Source organism: Cynoglossus semilaevis, chromosome 2, assembly GCF_000523025.1.
Source record: "Cynoglossus semilaevis isolate Cse_v1.0 chromosome 2, Cse_v1.0, whole genome shotgun sequence".
NCBI lineage: Eukaryota > Metazoa > Chordata > Actinopteri > Pleuronectiformes > Cynoglossidae > Cynoglossus > Cynoglossus semilaevis.
Genome location: NC_024308.1, coordinates 2,590,020 through 2,598,794, shown reverse-complemented (window position 1 = coordinate 2,598,794; position 8,775 = coordinate 2,590,020). Strand labels below are relative to the sequence as shown.

The window sequence follows — 8,775 nt, the reverse complement described above, 5'->3', positions numbered from 1 at the left end:
GGGGGTCAGGTCTGTGCTTGTAAAGCTCTGAAGGCAGAGGTAGAAGGGAAAGGATGGCCTAGAGGTGTAAACCAGTATGAGTCAGTTCACTCCTTGTCATCTCTTGTGGTGTTCAAGCAGATGTTTGTAGCTGAGCTGTCTTTTTTTTCCATCATTAGTGTCCAAGTTTTATCATGATTAAAGTGTGCGGTGGTAATGAGAGATAATGCAGTAAAAAGGCTTTTAATAAAAAACTATTAGGATTGAAAAAGAAAAGTTTAAACGCAGTGCTTTTAACAACATTTAATCCAGTGTTTATCTTACTTACCCCCCCAGACTAACAACTTTAGAAGTTGTATCTGAAAAATGAAAATACCATCTGCCCGAAGGGATACGAAAATATGATTGACAGAAGTGTTACATACCGTATGAGTGAAAGTTTTCTCACCTTCACTTGCCTGGAGACATGACAGTTGGCTGTTTTTACAGTTTCAACTTAACTAAGATGTAGTTTTGCTGTTTTTACAGTTTCAACTTAACTAAAATGTAGTTTTCCTGAGGGTTTTATCAGGGTTTTTTTGCTGGAGAAGAAAAGAAGGAATGTTGTTGGAAGTTTGTTTTTCCAATTTAACGTTCACAAAGACGTAACGCCTGGTTGCTAGGTTTGTTTTTCCAATTTAACGTTCACAAAGATGTGCCTGGTTGCTAGGTCTGATTTGATTGTTTTATTATTAAACCAATGCAGTTGTGGACAGTTGTGAATATATCATTTTACTGAGCTCTCACTTTGCTGCTGCTGCGTGTTTTATTAATGGTTTTGTGGTGAATGTTTAAGAGGCCATATTGCAAAGTGATCACAACCGGCCTGATGTCTATCAGCATGTTTATATTCTAACCCGTGATTACAGTTAAAAGGAATGTTTGCATTCATAGTAAGAGAGGTCCGTGGTTATCATGTGGTATAACTGTTGTATTTTATTCTCCAGTTCCATGTTTAAAACCATCTCAAAGTCTGTGCACATGTGACAGCTGAAGCTTCTTCTCTTGGCAGCGTTGCATTTGTTCCCCTTTAATCTTTGCCAGGCTGTTTTAATGAGCGTTTCCTGTCTCCATCTGTGCCATGTGAACAGTTTTAGGTTAGGTCTAAAAAGACCAAAAAAATGTTTTCTTCACATCTGAGACTGATCTGCATGTCGCCTAAAAGGAACTTTTTAAAGTTAAATCTTTGAGACAACAAATTAAAAGCAGGAGTCGTGCATTTGTGTGTGTGTGTTTGTGACTTGTGTCTAGTGTATATAGCTGGCTCAGATGCAGCTGAGGAGGCCATGCCAGTCAAGGTTCTTCTGGCCTGGTGGAGACACACAGGCTGGTTATGAAAGATCAAAGCGCCACATCCTCATGAAACCATTGACACAGTAACCGTGGCGACCGTCCTGCTGCGGACCACAGCGTGTTTAATTACAGCAGCCCGCATTTGTAGCCTGCTGATGCGGAGGGTCTGCGTCGACGGTCGTCAACACAGATACAGTCTGTAGACAAACACGGAGGGGGGTGAGGATGAGATGACGACCAGGCGAGAAGAGTAAGAGCAGGAGAAGCACGGCTATATTTTGCTCTGTTTGGCAGCCGAGACGAACGCCTGCCTAAAAATACTCTGCTCCAGAGGCTGTCAACTTACAGCTGGGATCAGGGAGGAGAAATGAGTGTGTGTGTGTGTATGCGTGCGTGTCTTTCTTTTGTGTATTGTGACTCTGAAAACCACCAGTCAACTGCTAAAGTATTCACTAGTAGCTTTTGTTTTTACTCATTTGTAAAACCACTTTTTTGTGTGTGTTCTATGCAGATGTCTGTTTTCTTTTTTCCCTCTCTGACAATTCCTCACCCACTCTTTCACTCGCACACATTGACGTTCACATTGCTGACATTGCCCGTCCTTTAAAAGGCCACTCATCCTTACTCTAATTTGGGAGGAATGAAGGTGTGGCCTGCGTTCCCATTAGTAAATATTTGTTAATGGTGTTTCTCCCGGTCCAGACTCCTGGTCCAGTTGTACTGGTATTTTGCGTGGCCTGTAGTCACATTACCGGCCTTCCTGTTCTCTTTGTCACCACTTACCATAGCTTGTAGCTTGGTGGATTACCAGCAGATGTGACTAAACCCAGACCTCGGGGCCAAAAGCGGAACCCGCTGTTGATGGAAAACTATTTGTTAATGTCTCATCACCACGCCGTGTATTTACTGGACAGGAGGAGTAAATAACATCGTACAATTCATGAAACATTGAAAAAAAAATCATTTATTCATAAACTTCATTTACCATTAGTATTTACAGTATTAGCAGCATTATTACAGTATTTATTGACAATATTCTGTTACTGCCATTATTGTCAGAATTTCAGCTACTGTTATGTAGTTGATTATTTAACAATATCCATACAGTTAGTTGACATTAGAAACTGACCAGTGATTCAGGAAAAAAACCTTTAATGACAGGATGGCAAGTAATAAACCAAAAGTTAATGCTTTTTTACATCATTTGGATTTTAGTTGTAGTTTTGACTCTTAAAAAGTACTTAATTTTACTAGCATTTCTTAAACATTTATACTGAGTTAATGCTCTGAAAATATTAAGGCTTTTTTTTTTTTAAATTCCAGCCACCTGCTTCTCTGACCCTCCCTCTTCATCAACCTTCCATTCTTTGTAGAAAAAAAACCCCCACAATCATCAGTTGAATTTTAATAGCTTTAACAGAAGTACTTATGGGATGGGCACGGCTCTGTGTGATAGGGTACACCTGGAGGGGTCAGGGGTCACAGTGGTGCTCAGTGGCGGTCCCTCTATGTCCCCAGACAGCTGCTGTAAAAGGGAAAGGTCAGAGTGGGATCAGGGAGGAGGAGTACGGAGCCCCCCCCCAACTCCCCCCTCCCCCCCGTTACTCAATACTAATGTTTTATTAATGCCTTGCTGTGAGGGCCACCAGGAACACAGGCTGAATGAAGCTTTTATTGCAGCATCTGTGTACAACATCCAGTCCACACACACACACACACACACACACACACAGACAGTTAAAGTTGTCACGTCCACATGCACACACTTCTTCTCCCTGGAGTAATCAATTTGGGACATTACTGCCCCCTTGAGCGCGTCTGCTTAAATTTGCATAAAGCTAATGGACTTTTGATTAGTCTTTTTCAACGCGCGGCAAGTAACGAAAAGCAGAGAGAGCGAAAAAGACTCACAACGGCTGAATAATCACCCGCACTAATTTGATTAGACTCTGGTGAAGAGATGAGCTGTCGTACAGTTACAGGGGCCTCATCTGGGTTGAGACGTTGTGTGTGTGTGTGTGTCCGCCTGGTAATTAATCTGAATAACAGTATCCCTGAAGTGGAGCTGAAGTGGCCTGAATTTGGCCCCAGAGCCTCCCTTTTGTTCCTGGGCCTAAAGTGAAGTTCTAGGAAGAAGTCGTCGATGTGCATGTGCTTCATTGTGTTCCACAACTGTACCAAGACCCTCTTCCTCACTCTGGAGACTTTTCAGTTCGTCCCTTATAAACAATGCCACCTCATGCAAATTGAGCCGTTTTGCCTGAAGTGGTGGTCAATACATTGGAATTCTAGGGTGGTCATTAGTAAACACGGCACGAGCCGCGTTGGAGGCAAATGAAGAAAGAACTCTTGGCTTTTGGTTTGGTCCTGTGTGGGTGATTAAGGGGGGGGGGGACAGTGGGGGACACAGGCACACAAAGAGTAGATAAATGTCACGGTGCAGGTGTCATCAGGTGATATATACACACATATATACATATATGTATATATATGTATATATATGTATGTATGTATATATATGTATATATATGTGTCTATATATGTATATATGTATATATATGTGTCTATATATGTATATATGTATATATATGTATATATATATATATATGTGAGTGTGTGTCAGTGATATTTTAAAAAAATGGCAGAAGGTCAAAGATCACAGACTTGCGTTTTCAAACTCAGTCTGACCTTAGTTCCCTGTGGAGGAGACCTGGTGAAAACAGACAAAGACAGAGTGAACCTGCGTGGTCTCAGTCCATCTGTTTGGTTTGCTTAACTGAAGGGTGTTTCAACCTCCCCTCCATTTACTCAGCAGGGACCGTGGTCAGTGCCGCTGACCAGACCCAGACTTGTGCCTGAAAAAAAAAAGAAAAAGATGGACAAAGGCCAACCAATTGACCAACGCGTCTCTATTTTTACGCACAATTAGCCACGATGGGTGATAATGGAAAAGACGGTCACTTATCATTTAGCAATGGGAGAAAACACATGCTGTTGTCGATGATGTTGATGGATGTCGTGATCACTGTCGGTCTTTATTCCGCTTGGACTATTTAAGGTAACAAAACAGATCAGCAATCTGTCGTCAATGACAGGAAATGTTGCCTCTCATCTCAAGGTGGACAGAAAGTGTGCAGAGCTTTTACACCAGTAGAAAAGAATAGAATAGTCTTTAGTGTCATTGTAACAACAAAATTGAGGAATTGTTGTGTTGTTGGCATCAGATATGTTGTTCCTCTGGGAATCGAACCCAACGACAGTAGGACAATTAGGTTGGACATTTTTTTAGTAATGCAAACCACAGTAATTAAAGTAAAAACAGATTAATATTTATGTCACCAAACTGTTTTATTTGTTGGTTTGGTGTGCAGTTTCCTACTGGATGAAACCCTATTTTTGTCACTCTGTTGTTGTTGTTGTTGTTGTTGTTGTTGTTGTTTTTCCAGTGAGCGTGTCTGACTGTTGTGCCCCAGGTCACATGTGCAAACCAGCAACACAAACGAAGCGAGGAGCGCAGCAATTCTTTTTATCTACAGACTATTCTAGTCATGGAAATGCAAAACTCACTGGGTTATTTCAACAACAAGCCCCCCAGTGTATACACACACACACACACACACACACCATCTCCTGTGACAGAGCTGAGTTATCATCACAATGCAAAGTTAAACGTGTAAACATGGTGTTTAGGCTTCTCTCCAACCGCTTCGAATAAGCAGCGCAGCATTCCTTCATAACAGCGGGGGAGGAAAATTAGACGCTCGTGTATCTGAGGTCGCTGGAAATGAGAGACTCCAAAAACTCATCCCAGTGTTTGTAGTTAAAAGAAAAGTGATTAACACATGCGGGAATTTGAACCATAAGTAAAAACCTCATGATGTAAAAATAATTTTGGGGATTAGAGTGCTGCATCGCTCCCTCGGAGCAGGATCTGTTTCCAGAGATGAGATTCAGGGAAGAGGAATGTTATCATGGATGGATTTAATGTGGTTCCAGTTTTGGTTTTCAGTTTCAACCGGTAACTAAAGTAGAGAGAAAAAGGCTTCAGCTTTTTTTAACTTGACATTTTCTTACATGGTAGAAGAGAACAAATGGATTATATTGCTTATTAATGTAGCGCTTTAGAGGCAAAGAGAGAGAGAGAGAGAGAGAGAGAGAGTACACAAACAGATGCAAAAGTAGGTAAAGTACTATTGACACAGCTGTGTGTGTGTGTCTGTCGACTCACTGTACTATTGACACAGCTGTGTGTGTGTGTGTTTAACTTGTGATTAAGCGTGCAGTATTTTAAGGACATCTATGTGGTTGATGTTAAAGACTTTATTGTCTCCGGCTAATGATTGGGACTGAACAGGAACTGTTTCTTCTTCTGCTGCACTAACCCTAACAGAACTCCCATCTGTGTATATGTATATATGTATACATATAGTATATATGTCTATATGTATATATGTGTGTACATGTATATATATATACTGTATTTGTATGGTATATGTGTGTACATGTATGTATATATGTACGTGTATATATGTACATACATATACTGTATTTGTATATGTGCATGCATATATGTGTATATGTACATGCATTTATGTGTATATGTACATGCATATATGTGTATATGTACATGCATATATGTGTATATACGTGTGTGTTTATGTATATATACGTGTGTGTTTATGTATATATACATGTGTGTTTATGTATATATACGTGTGTGTTTATGTATATATACATGTGTGTTTATGTATATATACGTGTGTGTTTATGTATATATACGTGTGTATATATATGTGTATATATACATGTGTATATATTTATATATACACATGCGTATATATATACGCATGTATATATACACGCGTGTATATATACATATATACACATGTGTATATATGAATATATACAGTATGTGTGTGTATATATGTACATACAATATACATATATACACATGTGTATATATGAATATATACAGTATGTGTGTGTATATATGTACATACAGTATGTATGTACATATGTATATATGTATTTTTTTTTGCATAATAGTCAATCATAATTTGTGTTAATGTCAGAGAGTTGGGTCTTACTCTCTGACCAGCCTCAGAACTTTTCGTACCTACAGTAACGTAGATGTCCTGGGCAGCAGCCTAATCCCACATGCCTGAGGGACTTGGGTTAAATAACACCCATCCTGAGGATTTTATATTCACACTGTGTGGCTAAGCCTGATGTTTTGTTTTTTTTTAAACATTTGATAAGCTGACGTGTAGCTTCACAGTCCCTGCATTCCTCCCTGATCCCTGAGAATGTCCGGGCCTTCGCTCTCGTGGTCATGTGGTCATTCCTCATACAACAGTAGCCTCTGCTCTGAGTTCACAAGACCTCAACATTAATCTCTCTGTGTCTGTCTTCCACAGATCAACCATAGTGTCTGGTATGTAGACACCTCTCCTCGTTGTCTGCAGTGGGAGGAGGAGGAGGAGGAGGAAGAAGAAGTTTGTGTCTGCTCCATCCAGCCTCGACTCACATCAGCTCCATCTGCTGTGGAGTTGAGGCCCATATCCTGGAAACGGCCCAGAGACTTGAAGCGCCTGTTCTCCCTCTCTCTCTCTCTCCACCTGATCTGTTTACTCCTCGCTCCTTGTGTAACTTTCCCATGTCGCCTCCAGCCTGAGCTGCTGGTGATGGTTGCCATGTTATAGGAAACAGAATTAACAGCACACGCTCTCTCTCTCTGTGTGTGTGTCTCTCCACCAGGCATCTGCTGAGGATTATTGACTTTCCACCACACGGTTGAAATAAGCTACTGAGGCCGCGCGGCCTCTAACGCCGCTCTTTCCCGCTCACTCCGTCATTACGCGTGTACCATCTCAGCAGCAGATTACCACCTCATCAGAATACGAGAGGACGTCTCACTGTCTCCTCGCCGACGTGTTGTTTCACAGCCGGCTGACACGGGCCGTCCTCTCCTTCTGTTGTGGTTCTTCTCTCCTCCTGACACTGGGCTTTTACTCAGGTGTAATTTATTTGGATTGCAGATGGACTGAATTAGACCTTTGCTCTGCCAAGTGGATGGAGAAGCAGAACAGGAAGTTTAGGGGGACGAGGAGGAGGAGGGAGGAGGGGGGGTGATTTTCCTGTCTGTATTTTTAGACGTTGGACTTGGGCTTCCCTCAATTTTGGTGAAGCTAAATTTGTATTTTCCTGCTCCACTTAAAGTGGCAGGAGAGAATGTGACCCATTATGGCTGAAGAAGATACCGAACGGTTTGAAGATTTCATACTATGACTTATCAGTTGTTGTTTTTGTTCGTCTCAGGGTATTGTATAGTTTTGCCTGTAATTGTCAAAGGAAAGGTAACGTTTTTGTCTTTTTGTTTCAATTTTTTTTAACGTGTGATTTTTTTTTTTTTCACAATATCTTTTATTTCGGAATACTTCCTGAAACAGCGTGATTACTCTTAATAAGCTGTGTTAAAAATAATCACCTGTTTCTACCTTAATATTTGCCAAAAGCAGACTAGCTTACTTTAGTGATGTTTTTTTGTTTTGTTTTTTTTATTTCAACAAAGAAGAACTAGGTAGTTAACTTTGTAGATATAAGACTTAAATACCTGTCACAGAAGTCTTTTGTGTTTGTATATTTGCCTCTGATTTGCACACATCTTTACTGGTCTTAATTTCGTAATTTTTTTAATTTTATTTCTTAACCCAGATTGGGTCGTGTGAATAATCACAGCCTGTTTTTTTTGTAGCAGTTAATTCTTATTTTTCAGTTTTGTGTGCAGCTTTCCAGTTTATCAAATGTACTCCTATAGTCAACTCTTACTGACACACACATACACCAACTGTTACTACATGTACTACAGCTCACAACTTGTCAATAAATGTCACCTGGTTGGAAAAATATTCTACTATTTTTGTGTTTTGTTTTGTTTTGTTTTTTTTTCCACAGGAATGACAGGAATTTCCCAACTGTATCATTAAAAGACCGCTGGTAGAATCACGCAGGTACTCTTTACGTTCCTCAAATAGTTTCCAAATGGGATTAACAAGCCGCTATGATTTTTTTTTTCTGTCTTACCAGGGAACGCGACGACCTGTGGTTAGTATGACTCGAGTCCCTTGTCATTTTACACTCACAGATGTCGGCCGATGAGGTATGTGCGCCGTGATGGTCATCAGGTAATAATGTGAAAACACATTTAAGCTCCAAAACCCTAAAGAATGCACTAATTCTACTTTGGCATCAGTCAGGTGACGCTCCTCCACATCAGCCGGCCGGCGGCAGGTCGGTGTACGTGAGAAGCCGGGGCAGACTGGGCGTTGGGGTGGAAGCTGTCTGGTTGGCATGCTGTTGAAAAGTGGCAGGGGGGGGAAGCAGAGCAGGGATGTGATTGAGGGTGGGTGCCTCTGAGTTTGCTGCCTGCAGATTTGTTATGTCTCTGCCTGTGTTGCCTCAACA

At 40.9% G+C, this 8,775-nt stretch overlaps 1 protein-coding gene across 1 annotated transcript in view; it reads left to right on the top strand.

The window, feature by feature from the left end:
- The window catches only part of enc3 (ectodermal-neural cortex 3), a 12,825-nt gene extending 4,608 nt beyond the window's left edge, over window positions 1-8,217 (top strand). Inside the window, exon 3 of the mRNA XM_025054270.1 lies at window positions 6,729-8,217. The gene's annotated coding sequence lies outside the window, so the exon portion shown is untranslated. The remainder of the gene's footprint in view (window positions 1-6,728) is intronic.
- The last annotated feature ends 558 nt before the right edge of the window (window positions 8,218-8,775 follow it).